We start from the raw sequence: 8,845 nt of genomic DNA on the forward strand, positions 1-8,845 counted from the left end.
GGAGGGTCAGAGGGAGAAGCAGACTCCCCGCTGAGCAGGGAGCCCGATGCGGGACTCGATCCCGGGACTCCAGGATCATGACCTGAGCCGAAGGCAGTCGCTTAACCAACTGAGCCACCCAGGCGCCCCAACACTAATGAAATTTTATATTTCTGACAGTTTAGGAGTTTTAGAGGTATAGCTACTACAGTCTTATTTTTTTTTTTTTCCTTCTGATAATTTCTAAGCCCTTTCTTTTAAATAGATGGAGGTGACATTTGAAGAACAAAGTGCTGCAGAGTTTTGGGGTTTTTTTTTTCTTTTTAAAAGCCTGCTTTGGAAAGAAAATAGGAGTTAAGACACAAAGCAGGTTTACTCTAAGCTGCATTTCAACAGATTAATTGCAGCATCTCTGGTTGTACTCCTTCCTCCCTGTGGCCCAGTTCAAGCAATGTTCTTCTGAATCTAAAGTAAAGACCGTCTGGTTTTTTTGTGTGTGTGGTTTTATATAAATATTATTTTGCCTTTGTAAACTAAACACCTAATGCTAATAATTTTTGGTCTCTGATAATTTTCAAACATTTGTTGTACAGTTTAATAATTTTATTGCACAGCAAGTATAATGCTACAAAAATATTTTGCTTTTATATGTAATTAATAAATGTAATAATTGTCCTTGAATATTTTAAAAACTATCTACTATAACACGTAAAAGGTTAGTATCATTCCTATGTAACTTAGCTTGATTTTCTTGTATGTTTTTATTTATATTTGTGCTGACTAGGTGTTAATTTTGTATAGTATGATTTATGCAAATAATAATCTTGCTTTCTCAACAATGACCTATAAGTCATCATCTTACAAATAATGTAATTAGTAACATTCAAAAAAATCATCGTAAGCATGTGTTCACAGCAAGAATGGCAATATAGGGGTGCCTGGGTGGCTCAGTTGGTCAAGCAACTACCTTCAGCTCAGGTCATGATCCTGGAGTCCCGGGATCGAGTCTCGCATCGGGCTCCCTGCTCAGCGAGGAGCCTGCTTCTCCCTCTGACCCTCTCCCCTCTCATGTACTCTCGCTCATTCTCGCTCTCTCAAATAAATAAGTAAATCTTTAAAAAAAAAAAAAAAAATGGCAATATAATCCCAACTCACCATCATGGTACTTGTTGGAGCGTTTATATACCATATTATGAAGTCTAGACTTTAATATGAGAGTATGCATGTGCTCATATACACATTGTTAGTGTAGGGTAATATTTTTATAGTTAGCTGCAGTACTGATTTAAATAAGCATTATGTTGTCCTTTTCATAATTTGGTATTCTCTATTCTAACAAGGTTGCTCTGTATTTTTAGTATATGTTACCACATGATTAAATAATCAAAAGATGAATAAAGGAGACTAAGAAAATGCTATTAGTCTATACATCTAAATCTTTATTAATAATTAAAACATTAAATAAAACTTCATTTGTTTTTTCAATAAATTCTGGTGCAAGTTGGCTAATGTCACATTAAATAAGCAATTTAAACTCTGAGAATACATAATACATCATAAGGAATGGGGAAAATTTTCATACCAACTACAACTGAGTATCTGAATTAGATCACTTAACTTACTGCCATAGTTTTGGAAAGAAAGGCAAGAGTCTTTGGAATTGCAAGAGAAAATGAATGATGGGTGTGGGAAGAAGGAAAAACCTGAAAGATAATGAAGACTATAGTGTTCCAAAGTTGTAAAGTGCTCTGGGATATCAAAATCTACTGGCAATCTTTGGGAAATATTTCAAACTTTTAACAATATAACTTTGAAAATAAAAAAAGGCAAAAAATTACTTTTTTTCATTTTTGACTTAATTTTGAAAGTATTATTAACTTTTTTTAAAAGATCTTATTTATTTATTTGACAGAGAGAGAGACAGTGAGAGAGGGAACACAAGCAAGGGGAGTGGGAGAGGAAAAGCAGGCTTCCGCCGAGCAGGGAACCCGAGGAGGGGCTCAAACCCAGGGCCCTGGGATCATGACCTGAGCCGAAGGCAGATGCTTAATGACTGAGTCACCCAGGTGCCCCGAAAGTATTATCAATTTTAAGAAATATATGTTATGCCATAAGACATGGCTGTAATAAAATGATTGACAGAAAGAGTTATTTATTTGCCAAACATTTGCCATAGTTGATTATCAACCACATTTTCAAAATAATTCGCCACCCAAGGACTTCTTAAAAGATGGTCAAGCAAAGCAGTGCCTGGGTGGCTCAGTTGGTTAAGCGACTGCCTTTGGCTCAGGTCATGATCCTGGAGTCCTGGGATTGGGTCCTGCGTCAGGCTCCTTGCTCAGCAGGGTGTCTGCTTCTCCCTCTGACCCTCCCCCCTCTCATGCTCTCTCTCTATCTCATTCTCTCTCAAATAAATAAATAAAATCTTAAAAAAAAAAGATGGTCAAGCAAATATTGATAATAGTTTTCTCTGCGTGTAATTTTCCTGTTTTTTAAAAAGTTATAATATGCATTTCTATATAAAAATAAACCTTCTTAAAATAGTGGGGCAAGAGCCATCTAGATAATATGATCTAGAACAAGTGCCTTTAAAATGTATTTGGTCAAATTAAACAACTAAGCCTTTATACCAAACCTAAAAAGCTTGTTTTGTTGCAGGCTATCTGAAGTGGGGAACTGAGGAAGTCTATTTATAAATAGACTATACCACTGTCTTTCAGGGATCCTTCAGATACCCATTAGTCCCTAAAAGAATGTGTACAGATAGAAGACACTATGTTAGGTATGAGGAGTGTAAGATCTTTATCTGTCCTCAATCAGGAAGAACATTCACAAACTTTTCATCATGTGAATAATTCAAACATTTAATATTAGAGAGATTTTGGGTCTTCTTTGAAAGTTGAAACTGGTGTTAGGTTGACATCTATTCAATTATAATTCTCTAACGTCCTACAGTTTTTATAAGAATGAGCAGATTTTGGCATGAAAGCATTAATATGAAGACAACATACAATTTAAATATGTTATTATCAAAAAATGACTCAGAGCAGAAACCAAATTTATAAACAAGATGTGACTTGTTAAGATATTATTAGCTCATATTTTAAAAACTGAAATGTGGAATAGATCTCAAACATTTTCTTACAGTTAAAGAAGCAGGACATTAAAAACAAACAACAATAAAACAACAAATCTAGGAAAATAAAACAACTTAGCAAATCCAATTAGCAATTTTGTTTGTCATTCAAAGGTGATGTTATTTCAAATTCACAGAGAATTCTAAAGATGTTCATTTAAAGTATAAAGCCACTCTTTAAAAGCTCATGCTCATCCTTAAACAAGTAACTACATAAGTGAAATATATTTATCATAAGTATGAGATAGTTTATATCATGGAAGACATTATACAGACTAGTGATAGTACCTCCTAGTTGAGTTTATTATTGTGTAATATGTTCATAAAAATATGGAAGGCCTACTTTTGAAATAAAAAATGAATTATAAATAGAAATCATAAACAATGAAATAATTTCATCCACATTTCAGTTTACTTTTAATCATTCACACATTTTATACTCAATGCTTAATTCTCTGATTAAACAAGAACCATCAAAATAAAGGTAGGTGTACAAGACTGTAGGGTGAGCAGAAAATCTGTATTTGCTAATTGTTTGTATAATAATAGAAATAATAGCAAATTTACAATATTTTGCTATAATTTAAATGCACATATTTTTAAAAAAAGAGGACAACTAGAACCAAGGGGGAAAAGTTGGTATATCGAGTTAGAAAACAGAATTTTCTTTTAGCTATAAGAAACTTAGACTTTATTCTTTGCCAATTGTTATTGTTTCAGATGACAAAATGTTGATTAAGTACCCTGTTCAAGTCAGACAATAAAAGAACTATTCATTTCATGCCACTTAAAAAAAAAAAAAGAAGAAAGAAAGAAAAAAGAAATAGAGTAAGACTGGAAAAAACCACTTTTGTTACTCTTTTTAGGAGAGACAGAGACTCACTGAATCGTGCATTTAAGGGTAAAATACAGCATAAAAATGTTTTCCTTTAGGGAGCGCACTGAGAAGATACATCACAGTGATTCCACAAGTGCTACGGTCCTTTACACAAAGTTGAATAAATTCATTTTTTCCTCAGGAGTTAAATGGACTCAGTTTGCGTTCCTTGAATAATAGGCAGATTTGATGCATGTGTCTGCTCGCTTGCTTCATCTGTCCCATTGGCAATAACTGTTCTCCACAGAGCACCAAAGGGGCACAGCAAACCAGTGAAGGGATAACAATCCTCCTACAGAATGAGCTTCTCAGTAAGTTGCATCTCTACACGAACATGTAAATTCAGAGCCGCTTACCTGACTCACTGCAACAAAGATGATAAAGTTTGCAAGGAGTGGAAATCGTGTAATACTTCGGGGAAGCGCAGTATGCAGCTGCTGCTCCCAGCCTGTAAATTGGAAGGCACTGACATTACAATCAACTGTTACTGACAAAGCTCGCGAGAGTTGGCAGCCACAACTCGATCTAGAGGCAGCCAATCTTTACTTTCTGACATCTGTTCAGAGGCTAATGGTATGAATGCAATAGTGATTCATTTACAAAAATATTACCAGATTCATGCTTTATAAACGATTGCAGGCGCTCATTTCAGAGTGAAGAAAAAAAAAAAAAGACAGAAGTTTCTTTAACAGAAGCTGAAACTGAACAGAAAATGCATGTGTTTTCCTTTTTAAATACTACCAGATCTTTTAAGGTCTTTTCCCGTTTTTATAAAATATAAAATTTTTTTGGGGGGGTGCTCATTTTAAGATTTAAAGACGTGCACATGGTTCTCAAGAAATTTGGTATTGAAATTCTTTGTACCTTTAACCTGTGCCTTTCCCGTAGTTATAAAGGAGTGCAAAAGAGAAAATTGGAAACAAAATAATTACTCTGTAAATAAAGCCATGCAAATCAAAAGATTAGTTACGTTAACTGAATGAATGTCTCTGTTATGTATGTCCTTCCAAGCCCTGTGCCCCAATACTTATTTAAGTTCTATAAATCTCAACACTGGTAATTTCCTGTCAGGGGTCCTGCAGGCAGTCGAGTGTGACGAGAAGCCACAATTTTCTGGTCAAGACAAAAATACAATGAATAATTTTCACCAAACTCTTAAAAAGATACATTTGTCAATTGGAAGAATGTGAATTCTCAGAGATGTATTTATAACTTTCAGGCTTATCTGCCTTGAAATATATATTTGGGAAAGTGAAAAAACAAAAACAAAAACAAACTTCTAAGCTTGATTTCTCAACGCAGTTACATTCTTTATCTCTTTCAAATGATAGCTTTCACTTTTAAATCTCTCACTTTTTGGCTCACTATCAGTAGGCATGTAATTGTAGGCAAACCTGTTTTTGTTTTTAATATTGTGCTAAAATTTCAAACATGCAAATATAAGAACTGTCATTTGCTATTGATACTACCTTGTGCCAGTCATTATAATTGACAGTTACATAAATTATTTTACTTTATTCCAAAAATATATTAGTTAAATATCATTAACTGTATTTTTCAGATGAAGGAGCTAAGGCTTATTAAGATAAGAAACTTGTTAGATATCCTACCACTACTAGTGGTTGGAATCAACATTTTAACTTGATCTGTCTGATGTCATTTCATGTTGTTTCCAAGTAATAGCCACTTTGGTCTTCAAAAATTTCCTTTCTGCAAAAATTGCTACTCAGGAGGTATTTATGAGATAAAAAAAACCCTCCCAATCACAATGATTTGCAATGCATTTAGAATACAGTTTATATGATGACAACCTAGTCACACGAAAGTTACAAAATACATGGTCTATCTAAAAGGAGGAAGGGTTTTTTAAAAGGTGTATAATGACAATTAAGCAATGCTTTATGAAGTGATGGCATTTCTGTTTAAAATGTAATCATTCTGGGGCGCCTGGGTGGTGCAGTTGGTTAAGCATCCGACTCTTGGTTTTCAGCTCAGGTCTTGGTCTCAGGGTCGTGAGATGTAGCCCCGCTGTGGGCTCCGCACTAGGCGGCGTGGAGTCGACTTGAGATTCTCTCTCCCTCTCTCTCTGCCCCTCCTGTTTGTGCTCTCTTTCTCTAAAATAAGTAAATCTTAAGAAAAAAAAAGTGGTGAGAGTTCATTGGTTTAGTAAGTGTGATTTTGTATGCAAGTGTCAAGTGTCAAAATTCTCTCCGACACAGCTCTGCTGCACTGTTTCCGTGCTGGTATGGCTTATTCTCAAATCCGGCACTGGTCAAGGGATGTTTTTGATGTTAGTGAATTTTGGCAGAGCATTTTGCATGCTCCTAATACCAACTCACCACCATGTAAAATATATCACATATATACACATATTTCCTTTTCATCGTTAAATAGGAAGCTAAACAATAAAATAATCTGCTACAAACAGATTTTTTTTAACCCATGTTTGAATTGGCTGACTAGCAATATCAAAACCTGCCAGTTTTTCCTCAGCTCAGCACTTTGGCTTCAGTGGACCCCCTTTAGCTACTACTGCCCCTTTAGTTTGTTTTCTCTGATTTCTCAGCTATGCCACATTATCTGATGCATTATTTCAGTGCATGTTTTTCCTCCTGTTTTATTTGAGTGTCTCTTTCTTTGTGCCTCAACATACAACAGCTGTCTTTTTACTTACATCACCATTTTTTTTTTTTTTTTTAACATATATCCAGCAGCCCATGTAGGTCCAAGGCCGTAAGAGTCTTGTTTCAGGGTTAGGGAAGTGTTACTCTGCTCCCTGACACCCTGGATGATTAAGATCATGCTGTTAACTGTTAGGTAGGGTATGCCTCTTAAGTGGCATTGCTAAAATACCACAAGACTCTTGACATGTTAACACTGCTGAGGTTTTGCAGCCATATATGCTCAAGCTCAGGCAAGACAACCATTATGGTCTCGACTCTATGCTCATTTTCAGTTAGCCTATAATGGTGGCTTTTTGCTTTTAAGCTTTTATTGTAACTTAGTTACCATTGGGCTGGTTGTTTTCAAGAGAGCAGCATTCAAGGAGATTTGAAAGGGTGGGAAATACAAATCCCATATTATACATTAGTCTTCCTTAGGCATATTGATGCCCCAAGATGCCCTAATCTTTTATTAATCCTCTGTGGGTTTTTTTGACAAGAATAATACCTTCTCTAAAGGAAATATGGATTACAAAAAAGTATATTTCCACATTTTACATATGACAGAGATGAAGAAAGATCATTTGTTGTATTTCATTCTAGCCCTCTAAAAATGTATGTACATAATTATAGAGTTATATATAACAATAGTCAAATAGGTATCATAATCTTGTTTCCTGTTTTTATTTTATTTCATCATATTAATTTTTATTAAATACTTTAATGACTGAGTGATGTATTATAGTGAGTATACCATAATTTATTGCACTATTTGTTATTTTTATGATAATATTTTTAGCTAATAACTACTGTTTGCAAACGCTGTGCTAAGCACTTTAAATATATTAACTCGGGCGCCTGGGTGGCTCAGTCGGTTAAGCGACTGCCTTCGGCTCAGGTCATGATCCTGGAGTCCCGGGATCGAGTCCCACATCGGGCTCCCTGCTCGGCAGGGAGTCTGCTTCGTCCTCTGACCCTATCCCCTCTCATGTGTTCTCTCTCTCTCATTCTCTCTCTCTCAAATAAATAAATAAAAATCTTTTAAAAAAAAAATAAATATATTAACTCATTGAAAACTCGAAGCCACCTTTTAAATAAGTATAATCATTATCCCTATTTTACAGTTGAGGAAATTTAGCCACAAAGTGTTTAAGTAACTTACCAAAAAATCATACAGGTAATAAAAGTACTTTCTAATATTTTTTTTATGTAAGCACTATTACAATTGGCATTTTTGTGTATGGATATTTAGGTGTAACTTTTGCTTATTTTCTTAATTTATTTTCCCATATGTGGAATAACTGAATATGACTAGTACAAAGTAATTTTTTTTTTTTTTTGCAATCTTCTGAGATCCTCCATAGACTGTTTCCAACTATTCTGGCAAAAAGGGGAAATCTTAATCAGAATAAATCTGATGAAGTCTCTGGAGCTAAGAGATTATACATTCATACCTGGATGTGACAGGTGTTTAAATGTTGATTTCTGGACAGATTTTAGAAGTGGGTCCAGCACGGCAAACAATAAAATTATCGAAGAGTGTGGTGGCAGCTAACTGCCTGCAGGTGGTTAGAGATGCAACAAAGATCTTTTGGAGTTAAGGAAGACTGAATGATGGGGAGTCTGAAGTAGCCCTGTGCTATTTATATGGGTATATAGGGAGTTTGTGTAAAGGAGTTCTGGAGAGAGGTTTATAGGCACCAACAGTTTGGTTAGAATCTTGAACCCTAGACTCTAAGAAGATAATTAAAATCAAGAAAAAATCCATGGCTTCTGAGGATATGTGGTACCAAACTGATTTTCATGGAAATTGCAAGGGCAGGAGAATCAAAGTAAGGAAATACACTCTGAAACTAAATCACACAGTGGTTGAGCAAAGAAAGAAAAACTCATTGTTTTAAGCATGAAGAAAGAGAGAAAAGCAGCAGCACCCTTCTTTGTTTATAATCTGATTTATTGAATTGGCTTAAATTTACTCTTGCTAAACATTTGATTAATCCTAGAGTTTTACTTTCAGAAAAACTGTACATTAACATGCCACAGAATCAATCCAAGGGCTCTAAAAATCCTGATTCCTGGACCCCATCCTGGACTTTGGCTCTAGTAGACCTGCAGTGGTCTTCTAAACTAGTCTCCTACAAACCGTAAGAGATGCTGAACTATAGGACACAAACTGAGGGTTGCTGGAGG

At 35.1% G+C, this 8,845-nt stretch overlaps 1 protein-coding gene across 1 annotated transcript in view; it reads right to left on the reverse strand.

Moving 5' to 3' along the window:
* BCHE (butyrylcholinesterase) overlaps nucleotides 1-4,475 on the reverse strand; it is a 63,356-nt gene extending 58,881 nt beyond the window's left edge. The window contains exon 1 of the mRNA XM_006727601.3: nucleotides 4,349-4,475. The gene's annotated coding sequence lies outside the window, so the exon portion shown is untranslated. The remainder of the gene's footprint in view (nucleotides 1-4,348) is intronic.
* Between the last annotated feature and the right edge of the window lie 4,370 nt (nucleotides 4,476-8,845).

The sequence above is a fragment of the Leptonychotes weddellii genome, chromosome 1 (assembly GCF_054177405.1).
Source record: "Leptonychotes weddellii isolate Sample4059 chromosome 1, ASM5417740v2, whole genome shotgun sequence".
In the NCBI taxonomy this organism is placed as follows: Eukaryota; Metazoa; Chordata; class Mammalia; order Carnivora; family Phocidae; genus Leptonychotes; species Leptonychotes weddellii.